This window comes from Betta splendens, chromosome 3, assembly GCF_900634795.4.
Source record: "Betta splendens chromosome 3, fBetSpl5.4, whole genome shotgun sequence".
Lineage (NCBI taxonomy): Eukaryota > Metazoa > Chordata > Actinopteri > Anabantiformes > Osphronemidae > Betta > Betta splendens.
The window spans coordinates 5,215,219-5,242,793 of record NC_040883.2 but is presented as its reverse complement, the minus strand read 5'-3'; the positions used below and the strand labels follow the sequence as shown (position 1 = coordinate 5,242,793).

The 27,575-nt window shown below is 45.5% G+C and overlaps 1 long non-coding RNA gene across 1 annotated transcript; it reads right to left on the bottom strand.

Moving 5' to 3' along the window:
- Positions 1-102: 102 nt before the first annotated feature.
- Positions 103-27,309, bottom strand: LOC129603864 (uncharacterized). The gene is made up of 3 exons (XR_008694140.1): positions 27,186-27,309; positions 26,305-26,403; positions 103-460 (listed from the first exon to the last, which is right to left on the bottom strand). It is a non-coding gene; the product is annotated as an uncharacterized LOC129603864 (long non-coding RNA).
- Between the last annotated feature and the right edge of the window lie 266 nt (positions 27,310-27,575).

Genomic DNA, 27,575 nt, shown 5'->3' with positions numbered 1-27,575 from the left:
ACGCCAGCCACGCCCCGAACACGCTAAGCCCCGCCCACCAAAACACTGCATTTCAGTCCATGTGACAATCATAATTAATTACACTCAGTCTGTTTTCTGAATTGCAATTTTAATATAGTTGTATTAATGCTATACCATGCATACATTTATGTCCTATGTCCTTTAAAATGGCACTAAAGCTATAATATTCTCAATGTGACTCCAGTCTTTAAAATTTTTTTTGTTAATTTGTCCCATTGACCCAAACGTAGCCAGCTAACAGTTAGCTTTCATTCCTGTGGCTGTGTGTTCTTGCGTTGTACTGTTCTTTCCAGGTTTTTCGTCTTGTGCCACTGACTGCTGCTCACATTCCTGTCTTTGCCATCACTGCAGAGGTTGTCAGTGTTGACATGTATCATCCTTGTGTTCCTTCATATTCAGGCCCACATGGACTGGGAGACAAAAGCCAACATGCAGAAACCTGCGAATCCAACCAATGTTACATCAGTGGCGCAGTTGTGTTATTACACAGATAAAATATGAGGGGGGACATAAAATTTTAATTTACTGGATTTATTCACTGTCTTTTGAAATAAAACCTATTTCTGTTTTTTTGCCTGACATTTATTTTTCATAAAAGTTTCCCTTTGGTTACAGTTTTGCCTATTAGCAAGTAACACTAGCAACATTACTGCTACTACATTCATTTTTCTAATCGTTTTATGAGGTTGGTTTTACTATTCCCTCTCTGTATTTAAAATTCATGCTCAGACCCCTCGTTCTGTTGTCACTTAAAGTCATAAAAGGGACTGTATACATTATATACGTAGTCATTTTAGTACTGTAAATGATTTTCATGCCCAGGCAGTCTGGTAGAGTAATGTTCTCAACACATTTCTCAGTTTCTCTTCTCAGGTTCTGAGTCAGAAACAAAACCAGATTGTGCAAGTGTTACTTTTAGGCGGCTGCTGGAAACCACATTAGAGGAATTATTTTGAACTAGAAGCACTTCACGGCACTGCAGGGAAATATGTGCACACCACCTACTGTCTGACGGGTTTGTGCTGTATGTATGAGGGAACATGCGCGCGTACTGTAGTTATTGATCGCAGCTGAATCAGTCGGAGCGGAGAAGGAATAGAAAGCAAATAAAGCAAGTGTGTTACTGTTACTGAGCTGCTGTTGGAAACATAACCAAAGAAACTAAAATGCAAAAGAACATCTTGTTCTGTTCTTACAGCGTGTGCTTCAAGCCTGTGCTACTGTATATATAGTGAGGACATCAGACGAAGGCTCCATCAGGAGAACAGAGAGAAGACACACACTTTTTGCTACAGTACAGACATTATGACTTGGAATAGCAGCAAAAGCTCAAAAGTAATTAATAGCATTCATGTTGCCTCGTCATGGAACTTTGCACTAAGTCCACTTTTCCTGCTACATGTCAGAAAAGGCCTGTTATATTTCCCATGTTATGAGTGTTTAACACAAATAAAGGGGTGGATGAGTAGAAATGGGCCGTGTGAGTGCACTAAATACACACAGAGACCGTTTTCATCCACCTGTCACAGTCGGTGCTCCAGAGGCAGGGAAGGGTCAGAATCAACATGAAAATCGATGCTGCTGTCAATGAGAATACCTCAGCAAACATTTGCGCTCGCGCTGAGCCCCGTTTGTCTGCCGAGCTCAGATTTTTTCTTTATCCACCGCTAAAGACGCCCGCGAGCGGGTACGTCAGGGCGCGGCGTTCACGCACATCCCTCCAGACAACGCGCTCCGTTCAAGTGAACACCCAGCGGCGTTTATTCCCGGGGGTCCTCGGCCGACGTGTGATGCTGCGGCTTCGGCGTCGACCTCTTCCTCGTTCACTCTCTGCGTCGTCAGCAGCGGATGTGGAGCAGTTGTAGAGTAAAGCAGGCGTAGTTACTGTACTCTGCTGCTTCTGATCACACATATGGATGCGTGTCCAACATGACTTTACACTGACTGCAACAGCCCATTGCAGCAGTTTGCACCTCAATCAAGGTTGCATTTTTAATATGTTCTTATGGATAACTGCCTTTTTTGCATGTTTGTGTGTTTTCCTTCCTACACGTGTTACGAGCCTGGAGGAAGCTCCATGTGTGTTGGCATGTAATACACGCAGGCTTAATCAATGACACACAGTGCTAAACTCTGCTGTGCTGCGCTGGAGGAGATAATCCTCATCTGAAAGCACTCCAGCGCCCGCCTGGAGATGGTCAACAATCCACGGCCGTCGCCAACAAATCTGCTTTGTAACGACGGACGCGTTGGTGCACGTGCAACGCGCTTTTCGCCGCGTTGCCGCTTGATAGTGGCAATCGCATGCATAACGGCGCCTTCACGCACAGCGCGGTCGGATACGCCCACCCAATCAAATCTCATTCACTCCTGCACATACAGACACATACGCACCCCCGCACGCAGCCTCCCACACGGCACATATCAGATCAGCGAGCTCTGCTACCTGCCCCGATTCCGCCTGGTTATTGGATGTTTGGTTTGTTTGGTTTCCAGTACGACACAATATGAGTGCGGCGCGGCCACGTGTTTGAGCTGCTTTTCTTTATTCCTGCTTTTAATGTTGTTTGGCTGCACAGCCGGGCAGTGGAATTAATTTCCTTTCTGATGGTTTGGTACCAGTGTCTCGGCCAGATGAATTATGCTTTTCCACCATATGTCATTTCCTCCCTGCCTGGCAACACTGGAACCATTTTGGTAACAAGAAAACAAATTATCTTGTGCTGGCTCCCCCTCAGATTCAATTAAAGCAGCGCAGAGTCATTATACAGCGGTACAAAAGGTAGTACAAAAAGCAAAATGATTAATTTATCTAATCATTATTCTATTTACTGTATATTCAATGTGTGATGCTGTCAGTGCGTGACACACATACAAATACCTGCTGCTGGATTCTTACCGGGGTCGAGCAAGTAGCTATTATTTTCTATCCTACGTTTTTAATCACATTGTAGGTCAGACTCAGGTACTTGTCATGTTCAGCTCCATTATGATAACAATCTCCATCACCCACAGGGAAAACATGCACATGTAAGCTAAATGTGTCATTTAATAATATATCACTGTGTATCACAAGGAGCTCTGCTATTAGCATGGTCTGTACTGTTGCTGTGTAGTATATTGGCTTCTGTGTCACAATTAAGTGGGTAGTTGAAGGTGCATTTGTAATAACTTATACAGTATACTGTAATATTCCTGAGAAAATACTGTAATAAGTTGGATGTTTGGAACAAGGAGCGGCCCTTTATTTGGATATTAAAACACTGCCTGTGAATGAAGGGTCAGTACAAATACTCTGCTTGTGTCACAGCTCGTCTCGTACAGAGGCCCGACACCATCGCGGACAACGAGCGTCGTCTTCTCTTCACAGACAAACATAACACACGCCATTAGGTGAGAAAAATGGGCATAGTTGCAAGAGTGCCCTGTCATTGAGGGAGTGCGAGGGAGCTGCCACTCCGGCAGAGACTTAAAACACACTGGTCACTGATGAATTTGGGTCAGACACGCGCTCTCCCAGACACAGACAGTGGCCTGTAGTGAGACACTGAGGACATGAGGGGATGACACCCTGCAGCAGACCCCCCCCCCACTCACTTACAGGACCTCAGCACCACTGTAATATAGCATTAGAATTATTATTATTTAGGCCAAATGCAATGAAACCTAGAACAGTGGCAGCATCCTTGTAGAGAAAGTATTTCAGCATTTAAAGTCTTTCACAGAAAAGTTCTGCTCCAAAATAATGATTCACTTTTTTGTCAACTTGTAGCTAAAAACCCTTTTAGTGCTTTTTTGTATTATTTCTTCTTTGAAAGATGAAGGTGAAGATGCTGCCCCTCTGGCAGCCGGCCAGCAATAAGTGGTTGAGTTATTTAAAAGAAAACGTGGTAGAGATGAACGACCAGTCAGGTTGAGAGATGACACTGAGGGCCGTGTTACCTTCACCAGATTCCTGCAAAGTGAGATGTGAGACAGCAGCTACTGCAGCGTCTCATGATATCTCATCCCCACAAAGAGACTCAACTGCAATCACAAATACACGGATGCTGCATAAATAAATGCACGGCCATTGTGGAGTTTTGTTTTCCAAAATATCTGATCTGCCACAGCTCCTTTAATCCAATGCAACAATCAGACTCGGGAGCACTAGTAAAAATAATAATAATAAATAATATAATAATAATAATAAAAATAATAGTAAAAATAGTCACTTCTCACACAAAGCCTAACAATCTCTCTAACGCGGACTAACACTACACTAAGACAGGAATCTAGACTCTAATGTTACATTCAGGAGACAGTGCTGCTCATCCTGCAGAGCCCTAAGCCTCCACCACCCTCCACCCCCCCATCCCCTCCTCCATCCACTATGTTTGTGTTTTCTGCCAATCCTTTAGGGCCCATTACCTTTATTACACTCCACAGTAATGATGGGGAAGATTGGACATTAAAGGTAAACTAGCTCCATTTTATTCTTTTTTTTCCCTTTTCAGAAACAGTCTCTCTGCTGAATCGTATCTGTGCCTCTTTGATTTGCACATGAATATTTGGAATACAATTAATGCCCCAAGCTACTGTTTGTGTTCCATCCATGAACATACTGATGTATTCAAACACTGGCTGCTCGGTGCCAGATGTTATTTGCAAAACATTAGCGGTAGATTTTATGTTTGGAATGTTTTGAATTATGTCTTTTTTTACTGTCTCGCTTGTTGTGTGATGTACTGGAACAGTATAATAAACAAAACAAATAACAAAATAATGAGATACTTTCTCAAAATAATGACTTAATCTACTAGCTCAAAATATTGACATAAAGTAGTATCATCATTTTGAATAACAAGAGTGAGACACTGTTTGTTACTAACTCATTAGTTTTTAAAAGATGATTATCATTATTATTACTTTATCCAATAGTGGAAACCGGTTCCATAAATACAAAATAGTTCTTGTGCAAGAAGAAGTTTTGATTCTGAACAAATTGCAGACAGTTTCAACAGTTCTTGTTCCTGTGTGGACCAGTCAGCGTCAAGCGCTGCACAGCGACACATCTGAAGGACACTTCATTATATTATTCTCAATTAAAACCTGTCCTCAGCAGCATTAGTCATCTTAGCACTCGTCATTCATACTAATTAGCACTTGCCTTATCCGCCACATGCTGGAAGAGGATATTTCAATATCCCATTAAGCGATTCCAAGATATGCCCTTGATTGACGTTCTCTTAAACCCGGGAAGTAATTGCATTATATGCTTCAGTTTTCTTTTAATAATTTTAGATCTCCTCAGGTTTTCTTTCTGTCTTTTATGTTTAATCTGTGTTAAATGCATTCAAATCAGCAGCGTGTGAGAGGAAAATAAAGAGTAACATAAAAACACATCCTGGCACGTTGTGTGCAAAGACTGGCGACAGACAGAACACGTGTTTACATGAAAATAGCGAGCAGCTAAATGCATCACGCAAACATCAGAATTAGACAAGTCCACAGGAACCACATGTACAGCAGCCAAGTCCTGACCACCTACTATTATTATTACCTCCCACTTATATAGAGGAGTCCAGCGAACAGCACTGTCATTACAAATTTACCATCCGTGTCTATATTCTGCACAGCACACTTGTGCAGGAGCAACTCAGAGCTTGAGTCAATTTGCTGATTTGCTGATTTAAAGCTGTGTAAATGCCTAAAAGGCTCCTCAGCACAGGGATAAGCTCCCTGAGTTGGGTGTCAGCAGATTCCATTAGGAGCCATTTGCTACCGAACGTGAAAGGAGGAGAAGATGTGTTGATGTTGCTGTTGTTGTTGTTGGTGTTGTTGTTGTTGTTTTTGTGTTTCTTCAAATGTCACTTTGCTGCTGGAGGCATCGCCACCATTCTCCTGCACCTGTTCTTTCACTGGATGAGCAGGTGAAAGCTCTGACTCATGACTTACTTACAGTAAATGCGCTTCATTATTTGTGATGAATGTCACCGACTGTTGCTGCGCGTGTGTGTAAACACAGAAGCCACAATCGTCTTGATCACAGCTGCGAAGGCGACTCGCGCTCTCGAACCTCCGTCTTTTGTCTTTGCCCTTTAAAGTATTTACTCCAACGCAGACAATACGCCACAAAATATTAATTACTGTGACAGAACATCTGTTCTCTGCGCAGAAAGGTTTGCTCATGAAAAAGTATTACAAATGTGTCCCACTGCGCTGCACATTCTAAATGGTCCGGTGTAATGAGTTTCTTGTAATGAACGTCCAATGCATGATGATTAATAGTTGTGGGCTGTTATTTGCAGAATGCAATCAGTTATGCTGTAACGTGTCAGACCTGGCTTCTTTCTGTTTGTCATGTAGCACCTGCACAGTGACGCACATTGAACCAGTAGTTTGCATTTTCTATGATTCAGACTCAATCAGCTCGTATTGAGCCCTCGAAAGTGCATTCCTCATGATGTTCTCACACGTTTTTATGCGTCAGTAGTGCTTCAACCACTGTCCTGCTCCTGAAGGGTCTCAACCGTTATTGAAGAGTTGCACTGAAATGTGATGCCGACGTGTGTGATCCCTTCCCACGATTGCTGTCGCTTAAAGATAACGGGGCATTGTGGGAAATCCTGTACCCTCATCAGGTCAGCAAGAGCTCGCATCAACCCTACTTTGTTTACAGCTCAGCTGGTTCCGGAGGACAGAAATGTTTTACCAAGCGCTCCTCCGTCTCACGTACGTCCTCTGATCACAGCAATAACGCCGATACCTCTGCGGCATCAAAGAAAGGTTATTCTATTTGATCTAATGTGACCACTCTCTAATGCCTGTCACTGGCTATATTCTTATGTTTATATCATGCGTTTGGAGGAATCCTCATGAATATTTATGCCCCACTGCAGCTGAATGCTCAGCATGAAATGAAATACTGCACCGCTTGACAGTTGTTTGCCTTGAGACACAAATCTAAATCTACATATTGTCCATCGCATACAAATAGAAGCGCTACAGGCTGGAATCTGGAGGCTGGCTCCATCTAGTCTGTTGAAAGTTGCTGATAGTTGGTTTGGGGACGCGTGCACACAGCGTCTGAAGCGAGGGAACCCTGAGAAACACGCTTGATCCGTTTGCTTTTGCATTTTGTTTGAATGATGCTCTTACGCGTAACATAAGTTGTAAGTTGTATTCTATAAATGAGTGAAACAAGCTTTGTTTTGGCCCTTTCACAGAGAGACGCATGTCTGTTTCTAATGATCACATCGTGCTCTGAGCGCCAGGACGGACACAGTCCGTGGGCACCGCCGTGTGAACATAGCATCATCATTTCCAGCTACATTAAAATAACTGCATTTTCTCTTACATGGTCCAATAACTGAAGAAAGAATCTTGATTTGTTTTCCCCCATGGCTGCAAATCTCATTTTTATAGCACAAGATATTATGTGCAAACCAATTCCAAATCCACTTTTCCAGTGTACTTTTCCATTATCACAATAAAATCAGGGCTCATTTTTATGATGGCTGAGTGTTGAAATACATTAAAATAGGTCTGAGAATAGCCTTGCCCTCTTGGTCGTTGTCTTTTGAATTAAATGTCAACACAGGTGTAAAACAAAATGTAACCTCATATTCGGCTGAATATAAATGTGCCATTTGCTGATATTGATGGGCACGGAAAGAGAGGGGCTCATCTCCGAGCTCATAAATTATCCGGGGCCTGTTCGTGGATGAGTGACACGTCTTTGATTTGTAGCAAGCAGTTAATTTCAATCCGAATTCACCACCGGCGTAATTCCTCACAGCTTCCAGCTCGCCAGACCGCCGTTCAGGGGGAGACGGGACCACAGCACCAGCACATACATGACGTCCAACGCAGCTAAAGGAAACACTGCAACCAGTGCCAGTCACTCGGTTAACTGCTCAAAACCAGTGACCGACTGTGCCCCGTGACAACCAGTTCAATGATTTCCACCAGTGATATTTTGCCAGCGTAATTGATCTCCACTGTGTCATTATGTCAGGACGGACGGCGTGTTTTGAGCCGGGCGCCGTATGAAGTTGTGTGAAACGCGACGGAGGAGGGCGGCCCGTTTGGACGCGAGAGGAACAGAGGGGCGGCTGGATCCGAGCCACGACCCCACGACTGTCTCTCTCCAGAACTGTCATTTCCATTAGTGTAAACTCACCAGGGCCCTGACAAACTCTCTCATCCTTTCCAACTCTATTCGATTGGACGAGCACCGGACTGTGTCCTTAAATTCTTCATAAATGGTTATGTTTTCTGAAGCATGAATAGCTCCATAAATGAAACCGGTACACAGTATATGATGAAAAATGTTCCGTGCCTCCGTCTGTAGCTACCGCTGGAGTGGGAAGTCGGACTCAGAGGCTGTGGGCCACAGCTTGGAGCTGGTCCAGTGTGTTTGAGTGGGGCCACGTGGAGCTGAAATAATGATAGCTGTAATTGTCCTACATGCGCTCTGTGGTCCACACGGCCGCGTAAGTCAGGCATAGATTCTATTATAGAGTTTATTTAATGGCGCCTGCATAGCTTAAACCTGGAGGTTCATGACGATGATCAGTTCAGTGCTGCAAAACAAACACTGGATGGTTTTTGACGCAATGCAAATAATGGCGCCTGTGATTGTTTAGGCGTTTTATAGCAACAGAATCAAGGGTTTTACCAGCCAAACTGCACAAACCTGAGAAGGAGAAGAAAAGAGAAAGGGTACAAAGAATGAAATGCTCTCTGCAGACAATCCATTTACTTCCAGACACACCTTGGGTTATTGAGAACGATAACAATGCAGCGAGGGCCTTTTGTATCGCGCTGCACAGACACATGTTTCTCCGAGCCTGACATAATTGCCATTCTTCCTCTATTTTCTATCTCGCCAACATCCATCTCCGTTGCTGGTCTGTCAGAACTGTCGGCGGCGCCGAGCAAAGTCAGGCTTCCTCTATCAGGGCTTTGTGAAGTGCCGGAGCTGAGCACCAGACGCAGCCGAGGATGAGAGATCGTGCAGCCGGCTCAGCCAAACGACTGCATCGTCCTCTGTGCATCATGTGTCACCACATAGATTTAGTGTAAAAGTCCGACTTCAGCACCGACTCAGCCCGACAGAAACAAACTGGTTCCCGTCGTCTCGGCAACGTCTAATATCACACAGGCAGAAAGGGGAAGGGCGGCAGTAAGGGGTGAATGAGGAATCAGCTGATTATACACACACACACACACACACACACACACACACACACACACACACACACACACACACACACACACGCGCATTAGATGCATACGTGCATAAAGGAATATGATTTAAACAGGCCTGTTGGTGGATAAAATAGATGGTGCTGTGGACAGAAGTATAAAAACATGAAAGAATATACTGCACCCTGTGAACATAGACTAATCACTGTTTCAATTCTTTTTTCACAACTTTGGGATGAAAAAGATTGTTTGAGGGGAGAAGCAATATTTCACTGGGTGAAATAGGTGCAGGCAATCTGCCTTTGGAGTGGAGGAGGCAGCAGTGTTTTATAATGGAAGAAATTCAATGTGACATGTCGAGAATGAATTGCTCAGTCAACCAGAAATATCCCTTGTTCTAATGGCTTGGGACATTCAGTGGCGTGTTCTCTCCTCCCCCTGCCCTCCCCCTCCCCTCCCCCCCCTGTGTTTCGCTCTATCTTTCCTCCCCTCCACCTCTCTCCTCCCGCTGTATAAACACGGCACATCGGTAATGAGCAGGGTTAAGCTTAATAAATAGTCTTTGATCGCTGAAATGCACCAAAACATGCGGCGGCCGATGCCGAAGTGGCCGAGCGGCAGCAGAACAGAACCAAACAGAACAGCATGTGAAATGTGGCCGCAAATCCTGATCATATGGAAACACTGTAGCGCCCAAGTAGCTGAAGCGAAGTTACACGTGAAACGAGTTACGTCAGCAACCGCTTACGTGAACTCCATTAATTGCCGTCCTAACATTCAAACTGCTGCTAAATGATACGAAGAGCTCGGCGGCTGCAGCCGCGTAGGAATAAAGGCTTCTGAGCGAGGCTCAACCTTCCAACAGATCGGGGAATTTTAATGATTCCCGCTCGGTTAGCGAGTTGAGGGGAGAATTTTCACTTATTGTGATTTCACAGCGTGGACCACGTGAAACCCTGGGAGGATTACAGGGAGGTGCAGCAGAGGGGACAGAAGTGGTTCAAACCCAATACTGCTGCACTGTATCAGCTTAAAGGTTGACCCTCAGCATAACATCAAACAATATACTGCATTTAAATATGGAGTGGTAACATTCAAAAGATTGCATTCAAATATTGCATCATCTGTACCGTCGTGGCTGCATCGCTTCATCTGTATTGACACTAACATAATGCATTTGAGGAACAGACGTGTTTTTCCTCCATGTCACCGCTGATACTGAATATTTATCGCGCTGCTCAGTGACTAGAGAGGATGCACTGTCATGTATCCTTCTGCGTTATTGGTATATGAGTGCGCGCGCGCCGTGACTGGCACCTCAGATACTCATTCCGCCTAGAATACATGTCTTAGCTTACATGAAATATGATTTCTTGAGAAGTGTAATCATAGGCTGGAAGATTGCTTTCTATTATCTGGGAGTGAAAATGATGAATTGGTGCTGGAGGAAGAAATGCTTCAGATGTCAGGGCTATTTTGCACACATGCTCGGCTTCATTGTGTTAGGTGTCTGATCAAAGTATTGTTGAAGCCCCCCCCCCTCCACCATCGGGGTTCTGTGGGGGCCAGTGCACTATGTAATCTGTTCGCAGGAGCTCTGGGCTTTTCTACGAACACCTCCTCACTCCTTAAAGCGAGCTGCCGTCCTTGTGTCGACACACAAGCTGGAAAAAACAGAGGCTAAAAATACAACAGCGTTCAGATACGTTATCCGGCTCCTGATAACAGGCCGCACAATACATTACGCATTAACCGACATTCACGCTCGGAGGTTTCCACGCGACGCCACGCGCTAGCGGGAGAGATCCGGCGCCCAGAAAAGCCGCGTTTGTGTAAATGTTCCACTAAACGCAGGAACCCCCCCGCTCGCGTTGCGCTGTGAACACCTGAGCGGATGTTTGCGTCACTGCAGAGCCGTTCAATTCTGAGCGAAATGATTGGAATGGAGCCTCTGTGAGCAACCGGTCTGCGCACGTCCACCGGGTGCGAGGTGCGGCGGCGCTCACACACGGGGACCCGTGCGGTGGAGCTGAGGAGAGAGAGGGCTCCCCCGCGCAGCCCCGTTTAGAGTCACTGCACCATTAGTCAAATCTCCTCAACCATGAAGAAAAAAAAAAAAAACAAGGGGGAGGAGGGGGGGGGAATCAAAACAGAATATGCATGCATAAAATTCAACACATTTGTTGCCGCGGCAACCATTCAGCATGCCATTCACTTGTCAAGCTGCATCAGGGCCGATGGGGTCCATTGTCTGGGTCCTGGTGAGCGTGGTTGCCTGGAACAGACCCGCCAACCCCCCCCCCACCCCCCTCTGACCGACATCCAGGTCATTCACCATGCTGTTATTTCTCTTTAATTCACATTCGACTCGTTTTTTCATCGCTAATCACGGGACAAATAACCACCAGCGCTAAGAAAGAGGGAGGATAATGCAGAGCAATGCCAAGGCATGGCTTTTATGATTCCTATGAATGGGAGAGGGGGCGACGGGATTAGGGAGAAATGCGGGGCCGCGACTCCCAGACCAACACCTCCGAGACGTCTCTGCCTCACTTTATAGATCGGGTGGGCGGTGGAGGCCGCGCAGAGCCTCGCGCCTATGACTGGCTGTCAAGATCACTTTAACAGTCACAATAGGAGAAAAGGCCATTTGACTCCTGTAATCTTTCCCAACATGCTCCAGAGTTGCGGCCGCTCGGATCCCGAATTCGCGCGGAAAGTCGTCGAATTTAAAAACGCTGGTTTTAAGGGCGGCAGCGAGTTCCTGGGCTCAGCGCAAACGGACACTTCCTCCTGCGTTTAACAATTAACTCAACCTCCAGTTTGTTAACGCGACTTACACGCGGGGTCAAACTGCCGGTCTCCATGGCAACGGGCGCAACGCCGCCACGAAGCGGACGAGGCTCCGACGCTGCTGCGGCTCAGATGCGTCGGACGAACGCTCGCCGGTGAGGAAGAGCGGAGGCCGCCCTCGGCGAGGGAGCGGTTGAAGCCGAGGACGGCGTCCGGTCGCGCGGGCGGCCATCGCTCAAACAGCCAATCACCTGCCACCACCAAATCAATATACATCAGTGGAGATATTATATGGTATCGAGCAGTGAATAAATCTGTGCTACTGCGGGTTTTATTTGCTGAACGCCGCTGTGTTAACTTGAAAATGGTGGGATTTGCATCAAAAGCCCTACACTGCTATTATCTGGTTATTTTAGTTGCACCCACAGTCATAATAGAAATTCAAAACCCTTTTTCTTTCATATTGACATTTCTCTACATCACCACTCTCTCACTCTCACATTGTTCCGCACGCTTGCACAAACACATTCAGGCGACACCAGTACAATCCTCATACTTCTCACAGATCAGACAGGCACAGTACTAACTTGTAACGGCATCAATTCAAACCGCCCATAGATCTTCTGAAGAAAGGACTCTCTTTTGCCTTGTAGAGCCATGTCTCGGAGCGATTCGCACAACAGCCGAATGATTAAGTCGGCGCAGGAGCAGGGGAGATGAATAAATAGGAATATTATTCTAATCAGTCAAACGGCACCAGATGAAATCCTTGGAAAAAAGAAAACACCCAGACAGGAGGGGAAATTAAATAAAACACAGCTTACACCTAAAGACAAGTGCTGTTCAATAATGTGCATTGGCCCTTTAAATGCACAGGCACATGCATTAAAATCTTAATTTAAGTCATGTGCATTTAAATAACTTTTACATTTTCATCCTATGTTTTATTCACTGCTGTGACCTCAATAATAAACCTATAGGAGAATTATGACCTTCCTGACAGCCTCAGTTTGAAAGCTGAGAAATGATAACCTTGTAAAAGTGGAATTAATGGCAGAGCTGTTGTACTGGATTGAATCAGAGCGTGCACCGACTGTCCACTTTATTAGGAACACCTGTAACATTCAATGCAAACTAATATAGAAGGCCTGTTGTGAAATTTCCCAACAAGTGGGTTTTAAACTGCAGCTGCCCCCAAAAAATGCTATGAGCTGTTACAGTATCTCATGTTTTTGTGATTTGTTTGGGGTGTGAAGTGGTTTATTAATTACGCAACAATGCATAAAGTTAATTTCACACTATCTGCTCATGTCAGAGTCAGATTCCTTTGTTCACGGAGGCTGGAGCGACTGAATGCGGCAGAGAATTGTCACACAATCGCACAAACGGGACTGGAGATAAGCCACGACATCTAAAAAGGCAGGAAGGTGCACTATGGCCCCGCCACAGAGCAGAGGGTGTGAGAAAGGGGGAGTTGAGCAGAACCCAGGATTGGGGGCTTCTTAATAATTTCTCCTCCGTGGTGAAAGTCTTGGTGTGGGAGTTGTGGCTAAATGGACGCGAGGCGTTCGCCGCCCCTGCTCACAGCAGCATCGGGCCTAATGAGGCATTAATCGGAGGTGTGGGATGTTGCTCTTTAGAAAAGCACGGGGTCAGCAAAGCACAATGAAGACGACAACAAAGACCGGGGAGGCAGTGGTTTGTCTGAACTGTATGCTCAGCAATCGCTTCAAAAGCCCAGTGACAGAATATTCACCCCATTTCTGTGGAAAACACAAGAAAAGGCCCTTTGAACGCTTTTGTATGTAGGTTTTCCCTTTTTTCACAAGGCTGATTAAGCCCCATTCAGCTCCCCCGCCCCCCAACAAACACACACACACACACACACACACACACACACACACACACACACACACACACACACACACACACACACACACACACACACACACACACACACAACCTGTACGCATGATCCTGACGTTGTTGATGTGTTTGTACTTTTCAACCAGAATGTGTCGTGTTTGATTTGAGGTCGTCATAATTCATGGTCATCTACAAGTCTAACTGCATGGAAAACATGAAATGTACTCTGTGAGTGGTAGAAGTTAGCTGCTGGTTGACCCCACTCGTAGCTCCAGTGCCTATTGAGTACTTTAATTACTGGAAGGACAGAAAAAAGTTGTTTTTAAGCTACTATGCATTCATTCAAGATGTGTTTGGACTGAGCCACTTTCAGGCTACAATTAGTTTTAATTGTTCTTGGCATTGAGGCATACGATAAGACGGGTTTAGAATATGGTTCATTTGAGGGTAAGCTTAAACGATGCCTCTGCAGCTACTGTAAAATGCAATAATTGTATTCATTTAGTGAGGGATGAGCATAAAATACCAGGGGCTACCTTTAAAGCTAGGCTCTGATTGTGAGTCACAGGGTCAGTGATGGTAAGCTGGTTTCCTGTGTTTTATATGGGGTTCGTGCAGCCACAGATGGCTGTTAGACTCGGCCATCTGGATGGAAATGTCCAGCCGAATGCTGGTACCCCAGAGGAAGCGGACCTTTCCCAGATGCAACCGACGCTCTGATTATATATAAAGAACTGCAATTAGCTCATTAAAGAGGTTTTTGATGCACAGCTCTAAAGTCCAACCGGATTCACGTCTCCCAATTTAAGCTGATACTGATTCATTCTTGCAATAAACATGTCTAAAGTCAGAAACAGTGATGCTGTACTGTATGTGGAGAAAGATGCAAACATGGTGTTCTAAAACGATTGATTGATTGATTGATTGATTAAATCACACCGAACTTCACAGACATATTTTAGGAGTACAAAGAGCATAACTAAGTATCATTATAGCCACATTTTCTTTCTGTTTAGCATTAATCTATTCTTCCGTTCTTTAATCTGTAAGAAGTCAGATTTTTATGTTTAACACTTTTAAAAGTGTAAATTAGAAATAGGTTCTCACTAACTCAGTTTGTGCGTGTGTTCACGTCTTCACATTAGCGTTTGCAGAGATTCAAGCTGATTCAACGGGTTCTTAAACCTTGTCATCAAACAGTTTTAAAGCATCATTCACCGTCTTTAATGCAGTTGTTGCTGTGTGTATCACACCGAGTTACTGCTAATGCTGCAAGTTTTATGAATAGACACGTGACATCTGCATTTGTTCAGTGAAATTAATATTTAATTACCAGGACGTGGATCTGACAACCAAATCAATACGTAAAATATGCAACAATCAATAGGTTTGACTTGGCATTTATCTGAAGCTGAGCTCGGGTAAGAACCTTAATAACATCTGGGGAAGAGCCGCGTGAGGCTGATCTGCAGTCAGCACTGAATGGAGACACTAGTTGTATGAGTAAATAAATCAATTATAAAAATAAAACAAATAAACAATCATTACTTTGACACAAGTGTACAAAGACGTGTATTGATTTGCATTGGCTTCCAGAGTCTGCCTCATCATCCTACAAATGACATTAGACCTTGATTGAAAATGTCTTTAAAGTTAACTACGAGAAACAGTCATTTATTAGGCAGCTGCTTAATTCATTCCTCTTCTGACGCGCATTCATCAGAGAGATCAATAATCAAATGATTCCGCTGATTACGCGGAGTGAGCGGCAGCTCGCGGAGCAGTCTCAGACAGCTCTTTGTATTATAATGGAAATGTTGGGTTTTATTACATGGTCGCATGGTTTTCATGGAGCAAATTAGCTGAATTTGAGAGGTGTCTGCCACTTACTCCTGATCTCCTGTGAAATGCAAATGAGCGCACTCAGTCGGCGTCTCCGCGAGTGCACCGTGGGCCCTTTGAAAATGGAAACAAATGGCTACGAGGAGAGGGGAAGGAGCGCTGCAGTGCGCGTGCGATGACACAGTGAAGCAGACAATATTGTTGACGTCCACGGCTTTTTCTCAGCTCCACTTCTTTTACCGTCCCACCATTTCTCTCTCGGCCTCTCAATTGAATTTTAACTATTGACCTTGCGCGCGCTCGACAATCAAAGCGCCAGACCCTTCACAACTGAGGGAGATATTGAACACTTGTCTCCGACAAAGACCTGTCAAATGCCGTTGCCATGGCGACGTCGACGCGACGCAACGCTCCCCGCTGTGTTCAGACAGTAAATTAGAAATGCATTTCGCTGCGAGATTGTGCACCGTCATTAACTCCTCATCTCCAGCTTCAAAGACGCTGTGATGTGCTGACCTTACGTTCGCATGTGCCTTAAACGCACCATTATACACCTTTTATTGTCCCACATCAAAACTCTGACTCGCTTTAATATTCTTCCCCCGTCAATCCACTTTGATATATAACACCAACACTAAAAAAAAGCTTTACCCTTCATGTGTTTACCTCGTGCCATCACTCATTTTGTCACAGTGAATATTGTTCCACACTTAGAGAGGGCTGATGAACCATCCCTCTGGCAACAGCAGCGTTTACAAAAACAAATAATCATCTCCACTGCCTCTTCATGGCTCAATAAAGCCTTAAAACATGTGATATAAATAATCTTAACCTTAGGCAAGAGATTCAACATCAATCTAAAGGCGTGAGTCGTGGAGCAGATTGATTTATAAAAGCTGTGACAGTTCTGCATATTGATCGCTCTATAGCATCCTCTCACCTCTCTCTGAATGAAGTATTAATTAGCATATAAGCAATAATAACCCATGCAATGTGCAAGATAATGTGTTTCAGTCATTATTGTAAGTGATTAGTTCTGCTGTTGGTACAATAGTAAAGTTCTGAGCTGCTGCAGTCAAGCCATGAAAACATGAAACTGTCCACATGTAGAAGTGTCCTTGAGCAAGACAGGACGAGATTGCTCCTGTGTGTGTGTGTGTGTGTGTGTGTGTGTGTGTGTGTGTGTGTGTGTGTGTGTGTGTGCGTGCGTGCGTGCGTGCGTGCGTGTGTGTGTGTGTGGCTTTGGAGAAGAAATATACCACTGTAAATGTGGTGTGCCACAGATGTTCCATCTAGATGGGTCAAACACTCAGTGTGAGTCCATGGTGCTTTTAGTCAGAACAATAACACTTTACAGGCTTCAGAGGCTGCAAAAAAAAAAGACAGCAGACGACTCCCCAATAACTTCACCAAGCATTAGTTGTCGCTCTGACTCATAACTTAAAATTGAACAGTTTTCCCCGCACAGTCGAAAGCTGGCAGGGTTGGATGAGCCAGCTATAAATACTCCAGAGAACAAAAGAGCAATTGACTGCTGCAGCGTAGGTGTTGCACCATCAGTTAAGACAACACCGATTCTAGTGTCTGGATCCGCACAAGACACTCCGCTCGTACCTGCGCTTTGTTTCTTCTGTCTGCTTTATTAAATCAAACACAAAGGCCGACCTTTCCTTCCAGGATCTATATACAAATAAAAAGACATTTTGCGCTTCACAAGCAGAATATGCACAAAACTAAGTTGAAGCCCAGATGCAACAGATGCAGGATGTGGCAGCGTTAGACTACAGTGTTTGACAGCAGCACAATCTGATGAACACAGTACACAACACAGTACACAACACTGACATGTGAGGACAGCACACACATACTATTATTATAATAACACACAAAGGTTTTAACCTTGGCTTTTTAATAACTTTTTATAAACCAAACTCCTATTTATTTCTACAAATGAATGACGCACTACAGAGAAATGTCCACAGCACTTGAAGCATGTTTGAACAGAGATTCAAAGCAAAAGTCTATAACCTGAGAAGATCAAATGACTGTGTTTATATAGCAACCAAAACACCAAGTCATCCTCAAGAGCCTAATTAGAAAGAGTAATATCTGGTATTTCCAACTGGATGTGGAAAATCTCCAGGACATCTAAATACTTAGCTTGTTGTTTATAGTGTTTTTTATAGTGTGGCCATAAGGAGAAACAGGGATGTTTGCTTTGGGCTGGATTCATGTGACATGGAGTCCGGTTTCCATGGTCACTGTTCTTTTAGCTCTGCTTTGGCCTCCACCAGCTTCTGTGACTCAAAGCTGCTAAATGTTCCACTTCTCCTGAACTCGCATCAGTAATGGAGGTGACTCGTACATAGAGGACAGCAGGCTTTTAAGTAGTGATTCAATATTATTAAGTGTGTGCGTGTAAGTGATGGCCAACCTTTTTTGCATCCTTACTAACCAGTGATAACACAATAGTGATGACGCATCATGCTGCCCCAGTGAATCATAGACCGGAAATATGAAACGATGTTGTGAAAACATCTTGTTGGGACAAAGCACATTCTAAAAATATGTCCAATAACAAATAACACAGTGAAAGATGTGTTCAATATGAATAAAACACGAAGGAAAGGTGTCGTGTAGTAGAGTATTAGTACTGAATTGTATCCACAGTTATTCAGGAGAAAAAGCAGCAGAAACATCATCCAGTGCTCATCAACTTCTAAAAACCTTGATTTAATTTTCCATATTTCTAATTTATAAATGATTTGCTGATACGTTGTTTAAAGTTGTTGGTATCTCTGTAAATTCTGCCTTTTCTGAAGCTGTGGATCTGTGTGCGTTCAGTACAGGGTTCAACCTAATTTTCAGCCCCTTCATTTGCTTTTGCATTGAACACTAATAACATGCTTCCAAAATGCCAGATGCTTTAAACCACAGCTCTTTGTACAATGCTTTGACAAACCAGCATTCATAACCCTCTGTTCTCTGGACTGTCACGCTCTGCGAGATGCAGCGAGGGGGCAGAGAAACGCATCTACTTCATCAGCTTTGAAGTTTGGACCTGGTAATTGAAATCCATTAGGACCATCTGAATGGATCAGATGGTTTATATAAGTTTGTTTGTTTTTTGTGAAAGCACGGAACCGCTGTTAGAGCAAGTGCCTTGCTCTGTGTGTGTGTGTGTGTGTGTGTGTGTGTGTGTGTGTGTGTGTGTGTGTGTGTGTGTGTGTGTGTGTGTGTGTGTGTGTGTGTGTGCGCGTGTGTGTGTAATCGGTGCATGCTTGCACAGCTAGAGAGAATAAAAGGGGGGAGGGGAGGCAAAGGGGGGAGAGGAGTAGTGAGTAAAAAACAGACAGAGAGAACTGAGTGCAGTAATATCCATTAGATTTATTGTGGTGCAATTCCCAGTCCCTCCAGTTCTGCCTGAGGGGGACTATTTTACATTTCATCACAGTTTCATTTTCTCCCGCAGATGAGAAATGGGAGTTCTGTTGCAGTAATGTAGCATGTATGTGCTAAATCTCATCTCTAATAAAATCAAACACATCACAACTCCTGGCACTTCTGCTACAGGTCCGTGACCAAATGAAACACCATCTGTAAAGGCTCCGAGCTCGACCTGTCAGCGAATGAAAAGCAGCCAGAGCCATTATTACACATAGTGATGTGATGTGATTTGAAGGACTGTTCCAAAGGTAGACCACGTGTATTTGTTAATCTAATAAGCTCAATAACGACGGTGTTCTACTGTACATGGAGCAGCTGAGGGAGCAGCAGAGTCACTAAATGTATAGAGTTGAATCAAATACTCATAATAACATGTTTGTAGTGGTGTAAAGGCTGAGGCGGCAGCAGCGGCGGCCTCAGAGCGCTGCTCATTAGCCGGCGGAGCCACAGGGTCAGTGGCTTCAGCTTCATATTGTGTGTCAGTATCAAATGGCCGACAACAGGTGGTGGATTATAATTACGGTCGCCCAACTAATAATACCAACTGCTCCGCGTATCAGTTACCGCACAGACAATGGACAATCACTGCCGTGGGGGAGAGCGACGCCGTCGAACCCGGACCTCACTGTCTTTGTTTTAACTGGAGCGAATCCAGTGGCGCACGTTTGATCCGAACCGAGCGGGAGCATCGGGAACAAAAGAGCAGCGGCTCAGAAAACAGCGTCGGGGTGAAAATGATTTTTTCTCCCCCCTCCGCTCGCTCTGCTTTGTCAATTTCAGAGTGCCATCTCCCGATAGTCATTAAATAAGTTGTGTTGTTGTTTTAATTATCGATAGTAAAGCAATCTGTTCATAATTACAAACATTTGCTTGTGGCAATTACAAACAGTGGCTGGTAGCGGTTTAATTTGCCCGCTCTAATCTCGTCTGTAATTAGAGCACACGCGAGCAGCACTGGAGTTGTTCGGCTCCGAGGCAAACAAGACAAGACTGAGATTCCCATTATAACAAAGTGCTGACTGCCTGCGGCCGCGCTCGCGTGCTCACGGGCTCACGGGCCTCCGGCGCCGCCGCCGCCGCCTGCGTTCCAATCCATTTGTTCAGCGCTACGGTGAAACCGCGCCGATGTGGCAGCTTCCCTCTCTGTGAAAACAGAGTCAAATGAAATTGGAAAGGAAGAAAAAAAAGAGAAAACGTTTCATAACGTTGCACCGTGACTTCAGCGCGGACGCCATGTTGTGCTTGTTCATGCTGAAAGGAGGCTCATCTCAGGGTCAGGACACCTATGTCAACACAACAGCAGCGTTGGGGTTATTATCATGAGCCCAGATCAAACCCGACCTGCTAACGCTGCTAACGCTGCTAACGCTGCTAACGCTGCTAACGCTGCTAACGCTGCTAACGCTGCTAACGCTGACCCGGTTCAGGAGCCGCTCGTTACGGACGCGTGTTTTAAAGCAGGTTCAGCTTCTCCTCGTTCACAACAACCCGCCTCTGGGGGGGGGGGGGGGGGGGGGGGGCAAATGGCTTGACAAGCTGGGAGATGTGTGTCTGTCATGCATCTGGGCCCGTTCTTGCACACGCCAAGTAGGATTTCTAGAAATCACAGTGCGGGTCAGTTTGGAGACGGGGTGTCAAAGCGCTCCGGGAACTGGAGGAGACCGCGAATGAAACGCTGGAGGACGACGCTCAGGGCTGCAGTCGCTCCGCTTCAAAGATGTCCTCTGACAGTGGCGTTAGGAAACATGCTCTACATGCTTTGACTTAGGTAGGAAGCTCAGGACCCCCCGTCACACACACACACACACACACACACACACACACACACACACACACACACACACACACACACACACACACACACACACACACACACACACACGCGCGTCCTCTCTCTCTGTTGGTGTAATAACAATAACTCAGGGGAACATCTTTCACTGTCGCTCCAATCCCCCCCTTAGACTCCCCCCCCCCCCCCCCCCCCCACACTCGTCTAAGGGCCCTTTTTCCCCCTGCTCAGATGATAGCTATTAATTCCTTTCAGGAGCCGCTTGATGGAAGGCTAACAACATTTTATATTGTTGATACACTTCTGACTCGAGCTGCATGCTCTCAATTACAGATGAAAGATAGCTGGTAACCTGGTTACAAATAGGCTGCGCTGTTTAGATGATGTCAGGCACCTTTATCAAGTCGGGATGAAAATAGAGCGGTGGGGGTGTGTGTGTGTGTGTGTGTGTGTGGGGGGGGGGGTGTTCTCTGCAGACCCCTGCAGCTCCTCCCAGCGCCGATGTTATCTGCCCCGTAAAGAGATGTTTAACTGCACGTCCGGCCCGGCCCGGTGCCGCTCTACTCCGGTCTAAGTGATGAGCATCCGAACGCATTCATTCCACGGCTCAGAAACACCGGACCCACCGATGAGGGAGGTTCTCTCCGGCCCAGGTTAAGGTTAAAGAAATGACAACGGGTCAGAACTCAGAACTCAGAGCAGGACGTGAACCTAATGGTGTGAGTGCAGATAGGGTTTCATCTGGATGCCTCGTCCCGCTGCTAAACATGGAAGCCCCTCGGTTCTGACACACGCTGCAGAATTCCTAACGCTGGTGCCTTTGGAAGACGCGCAACAGCAGCACATCAGAGGCTGAATGAAAACAAACCGAACGCGCGCCTCCATTTTCCTAACGCCCAGTTTTGATGTCACGTCAGAAATGAGTTTCAGCTAAAGAACCTCCTCTGTGTCTGGAAGCTTGTGCGCCCGGGGTCTGTGGCCTGAATACAAATGCAAACTGTTACATAATGAATGAGCGCTTTACTCAGGGAATAAAGATTAGCAGCTGACCCCTTTTACATCATCATCTTGTTTCAGGAACCAAAACCTCTTGGGCGCGGCGATTTCTCCTTCAGCCGCCACTCTGAGAACTCTCGCTCGGCCCGAACGGGGGAGAGAGAGGAGGAACGCGGCCGCGTTCATCATCTGCACACACACACACGCACACACACACGCACGCACGCACGCACGCACGCACACACACACACACACACACACGCACACACACACACACAATGGCGCTGTCATGAATAAACAGAATGAAGCGATGAGAGGTGTCTTTCTAGTTTATTACTGAGGACCAACAGACAAACACAGGCCTCTGGATAGTGAACTTAATGAATAAATCATTGAGTACCCCCCCCCCCCCCACACACACACACACACACTCACACTCTCACACACATCAATCCATCATCCATCACAGCAGAAGCTACACACCCCCCTTCATGCCTCTCCGCGCCCTTGGACCCTTACACATCTGCTACCATCACGTCTCGTGGCCCGTGTTCACGCTGCTGTTCATTACACTGTGTCACGGTGTGATCTGGGCCTCTTCCAGCAGAAATTAAACTCTTCAGAAAAGATAAACATCATATTACTTCATTACCCTTTTAAAACACATGCAAATTAGGACGATTACCCCCCCCCCCCATTTCTCTCCATCACCCTGACTCCCCCAACACACTTCCCCTTCATATTCGTGGGTGATGAAGTTTGTCTGGCCGGTGTTCCTTTGTCACAGACTGACCGTGAATGGGCCGAACCGCTCGCCTTCCGCCCCCGAATTAAACATTAATGTCACTTGACAGCAATAAATAACATTTATCACAATGGGGATCTCCTAATGACTTGGCTCCGCTCGGGCTGCTCATCAGATCCCATCGGCTGATGGATATGGCGGCGCGATTACGCCAACAGCTGTCTGTGACAACTGTGTCTAAATCACCCGCGCACGTCTGCTTCGCTCTGATCTCCCGAAAGCTCGACGTTGCTGCGGAGTCGTCGTTCCAATCAGCGCTGCCTCTGCTTGTTTCCATACAATTACTGCATCAATCCCAGATACACTGCACAACACTGTCTCCCAGTCAATTGCTCACTGCAATATTTAATTAAATCCAGCCTATGTATAACAGGACTTTCTCTCACTTTTTCCGATTAAAGCTATTTTTACTAGTGCTGCACTCTGTAAGTTAAATGGTGCCTGTGTTTGGTTGAAGCGCATAAAGAGAGAAATTATTGAGCAACCGTACGGAAAATGAGCATGAAATGCATTAAAGGTGCATATGTCTGTGCAGCTTTATGCATATGTGCAAATGCATCCAAGCATGTACTGCATACACATGATGCGGTCTGTGCAGTGTTATTAGGCTTTTGTATTTACAGCGTGTGATTCCACATCACAGAGCGAGATTGAAGCCAAATAGAACATCGCGGCGAGAGTGTTCTTCAGCTCTGCTTTTGATCCGTGTGTCTCATATGGCAGTAAAACACTGTTCTCAGACAAATCTCGCTTTTTGATCTGGAGTAAAATAAAAGTCTTGGCTACGTGCCCGTGAGATAAGATAGCCATCAGGCCCCGAGAAGATGAAAAATATCAAACATAATTAGAGTGAAGGTGAAAAAAGATAATTAAATTGTATGCTGGGAATCTTAACAGCATGGGCTTCGTTTTAATAAGCAGATTCATTAACCACTGTGCTGTATCAGTCTTCCATTTGTGTTTGATTAATAATGAGCAGGACCCATTTATGAGAATAAAACATTCATCATAAACACACATGAATCATCTAATGATATTTCTTTGGCAAATACTAGAATCGGATCTCATTAAACTCTCTCTATTCACTGGTATCCTACATGTTAATTGAATGCTTCAGAACCTTTCAGAATGTGTTCAAGGTAATCATTTGGCTTGATTCACAATTAGTCTAATCTCTGTCAGAGGGAAATGGAAAGTTCGGCCAAAGAGTGTATCAATTCCACATGGCGACTGGGTCGGAGCCACCTTTTGTGCTAGTGATTGGTTGTTGAGTTCCATTGCAGAGGGCAAATCAGGAGGCCACACAAAGCACCAGCTCATTAATCTCCCGTGAAACTGAGTGGAAATTGAGTTCAGATCCGGGGCTGAAATTCCTAAAAATGCTGATGGGTTTGCTGGGATTCCTGGCGAAAGGTAACATGCAGAGCAAGGACCCAATGAGTCGCCATCTCATTTGATAATCGATAAATATAAATACCACCAGCAGAACCTCAATGGACCAGCAATGTATACAATGGACAGTATAAAAGTACAGTACAAGACGAAGGATGTTCAAATGCTCCTCCGTGTGTTGATCAGTAGCTGTTGATTTTTATTTACTACCAGTGAAAAAGAACTGTGAAAACCAGCCTCACCACGAGGTAAAGCACATGAATCCTGCAGGTGCGAGACTAATATGAGGACAGAAAAACAACTTCCAGCTTAATAAAAGGTTCATATTCATTCAGGGATGCGTGTAATGAATACCATCATAAACAACATGTTTACAGGCTCATTCAAGGCCCATTCAAATGGAGCAAACACCCGCAATGACAGGCAGGTGCATCTCTCACTGCACTCCACTGGTCTCTTCAAAGCACCACTTAAATGAAGAATGATGCAGAGACGCCTGGGGCAAAAGAGCATCTTCAGCTGCATACGAACTAGCCGCTAGCGACGCGCCGTATCTGCTCCGGCTCACGAGCGGCCGACTTAAAGTTACGAGCGGCCGCTGGTCCGGTGTAGGATTTAATCTGCTTTCCACTGACTCACTTACATGGAAATGAACAGGCAGCCACTCGTGTGAGGGGTCTTTGAAAGCGGGTGGACGCGTGCGCACGCATGAAACCCCTCCATTCACGCACACAGTGCTCCCATTCTCTAATCACACAGCAGCAGCACTGTCGCCCCGGCCGCCGCTGTAATTTCATTTCTGGTTACACGTTTTATTGTTATTTTTTTCCCCCTCCTCCATAAAAACAGTTTGGAAACAGGAAATAAAATCTTATTACAAGCTTCAGTGATGAGGTTGCAGATAATTTCATTCTGGTTTTCCCACAGTATTTTGAAGTCAAAGCTAATCTTTAAAAACAGGGCACAAATAGAGTAATTTAAAAAGAGGGGCTGATTTCACATGATGAACATTGTGTTTGGTGCCATTTATGGTGCACGTAACACTGAATTAAACTATGTCACAGTGGCTATACTTTAACCTACCACAGCAGTGTGGGTCAGTGATGCTCTGGACAACTGTATGTTGACTAATGCACAAAAGGAGAAGCCACATCTGTAATGGTTACTTAGGTGGGTTGAGGGTCAAAATAAAGAGCAGAGAAGGGAAAAACAGAAAATCAAGTGAGTGCAGAAGAAAGACGCATGAATAAACCATAGGAAGAACAGCAAATAAAATGGCACACACGCTGCAAATGGCAATTTAAATAGAAAGGAAGGACAAGAGAAAGAGAGTAAACCAACAACAACAGTGAAGTGAGAAACTGAAGGGAAGAGAGTCCAGCAAACAGCAGCACGACCAGGTCCAGGGTGAAACTGGCTGAGGGCTACAGTACATACAGGAGGGTGAGTGAGTGAGTGAGTGAGTGAGTGAGTGAGTGAGTGAGTGAGTGAGTCAGTAGGTGAGTGAGTGAGTGAGTGAGTGAGTGAGTGAGTGAGTGAGTGAGTGAGTGAGTGAGTGAGCGAGTGAGTCAGTGAGTCAGTGAGTGAGTCAGTCAGTCAGTCAGTAAAAAAGTAAGTGATTCAGTTAGTCTGTGAGTCAGTAAGTGAGTGAGTCAGTCAGTATGTGAGTGAGTGAGTGAGTGAGTGAGTGAGTGAGTGAGTGAGTGAGTGAGTGAGTGAGTCAGTCAGTCAGTCAGTCAGTCAGTCAGTCAGTCAGTCAGTCAGTCAGTCAGTATGTGAGTGAGTCTGTGAGTGAGTCAGTGAGTCAGTGAGTGAGTCAGTCAGTCAGTCAGTCAGTAAAAGAGTAAGTGATTCAGTTAGTCTGTGAGTCAGTAAGTGAGTGAGTCAGTCAGTAAGTGAGTGAGTCAGTCAGTAAGTGAGTGAGTGAGTCTGTGAGTCAGTAAGTGAAGGAGTGAGTCAGTAAGTGAGTGAACATGTGTAAGGTCAAATTGTTGGTCATGTTGCTGTTTTTTGGTTTTTTTATTTGATCATATTTGAATTTGAATGTCACTTTTGCAGCTGGTTCCATCATATGATGGCATTTTCAGGTTTTAACCACATAAGATAGTTCAAGACAGTAAGCTGCTACGACATCACCACTGTACTGTATGTAGACGCCTACCTGAATGCGTAGACCGGACTCCACAGTAACCGAACTGAGCTCTCACCCCTGATGCTCTGTAAACGGAAGCTCGTGAAGGAACGGCGGTGACCTCAATCACTGGAGTGGATCAGAAACACTTGTCAACCAAGCTCTTCCCATTTCAGGCACATCTGTTTACATACTGTATACTGGGAGGATTATACTGCAAACAAATCCCCATGGAAAACAGTTGTAAACCAGTCTCACAAACGGCTGTTTACTGTTGCATTAGCATTATATAATCCTTCCCCTGCTTAGTTTGCATTGTGAGAACTGTGGTTATTGGCAGTGTTATTAGACTCCAGTGGAACTAGGTGCAACGTGCTGCCTCTGCCCTGCTGCAGTGCAAACACGCCGGCCTTTGCAGGCTTCCCAGTATGTGGATCAACCCCTAGTGGAGGAGTAATGCGCTCTCATCCCCTGTCCGCGTCAGTCGCAGCACGGCCTAATTTGTGTAAATACGACCGCAGCTGGCGGAGGGCCCGCGCGCCGCTCAATGGAACGGCGACGAGCAAGGTGCGCTTTAAACGGAGCTGGAGAGACACCAGAGGCGGCTGAACAGGCGCCAATCAGCGCCGCTTTGTGCCGCGCGCAACTTTTACGCAACGGCTCTTCCGCGAGAGGAAACACGGCGGTCGCGTGATTCAGTGCAAATCAATCGATCGACAAAAGACGCGAGTGCTTCGCTCGCAGCTGTTTGACGCAAAGTAAACAGCGCACCCACGCGTGTAAATGTGTCCGTCTCATTCAGCCTCGCGTGTTTCAACAACATCTGCACTTATTTACGTGCGCAGGTGCTGCGGGAGCTCCGTGTTCGTTATTCTGTGATACGTTACACGTTGGCGCGCGCGGAAGTGCACCTGTGGTCGAAGATGCGCCGTTCGTCTGGTGTCCAGAAAGGGAAGCGTTGTTTTTCGAAGCCGCACGCGCGCCCCGTGTATTGTATGGCAAGCGTGACTTTGGCGACTGCAAAGGCACCGGAAGTGACGCCCGGAAGCAGCTGGACGTAAATCACACAAACCCAGCTGCTCGGCTTTTACTGTACTGACATCATGGTGTATTTTTGTCCAGCGGAATGTAAACACTCACCGATACAAAGCGGCCTCATGCAATTTTAACCAGGGGCTGTTTACTCATTAAAGTTTTGCTTCAGACTGTGATTTTATTTTTTTATTTTTTGGAAACTGCACTTTTTGTACCAAACCTGCTGTTATAGTCGTGCTGCATCTCAGCCCTCGCTCTGCTCACAT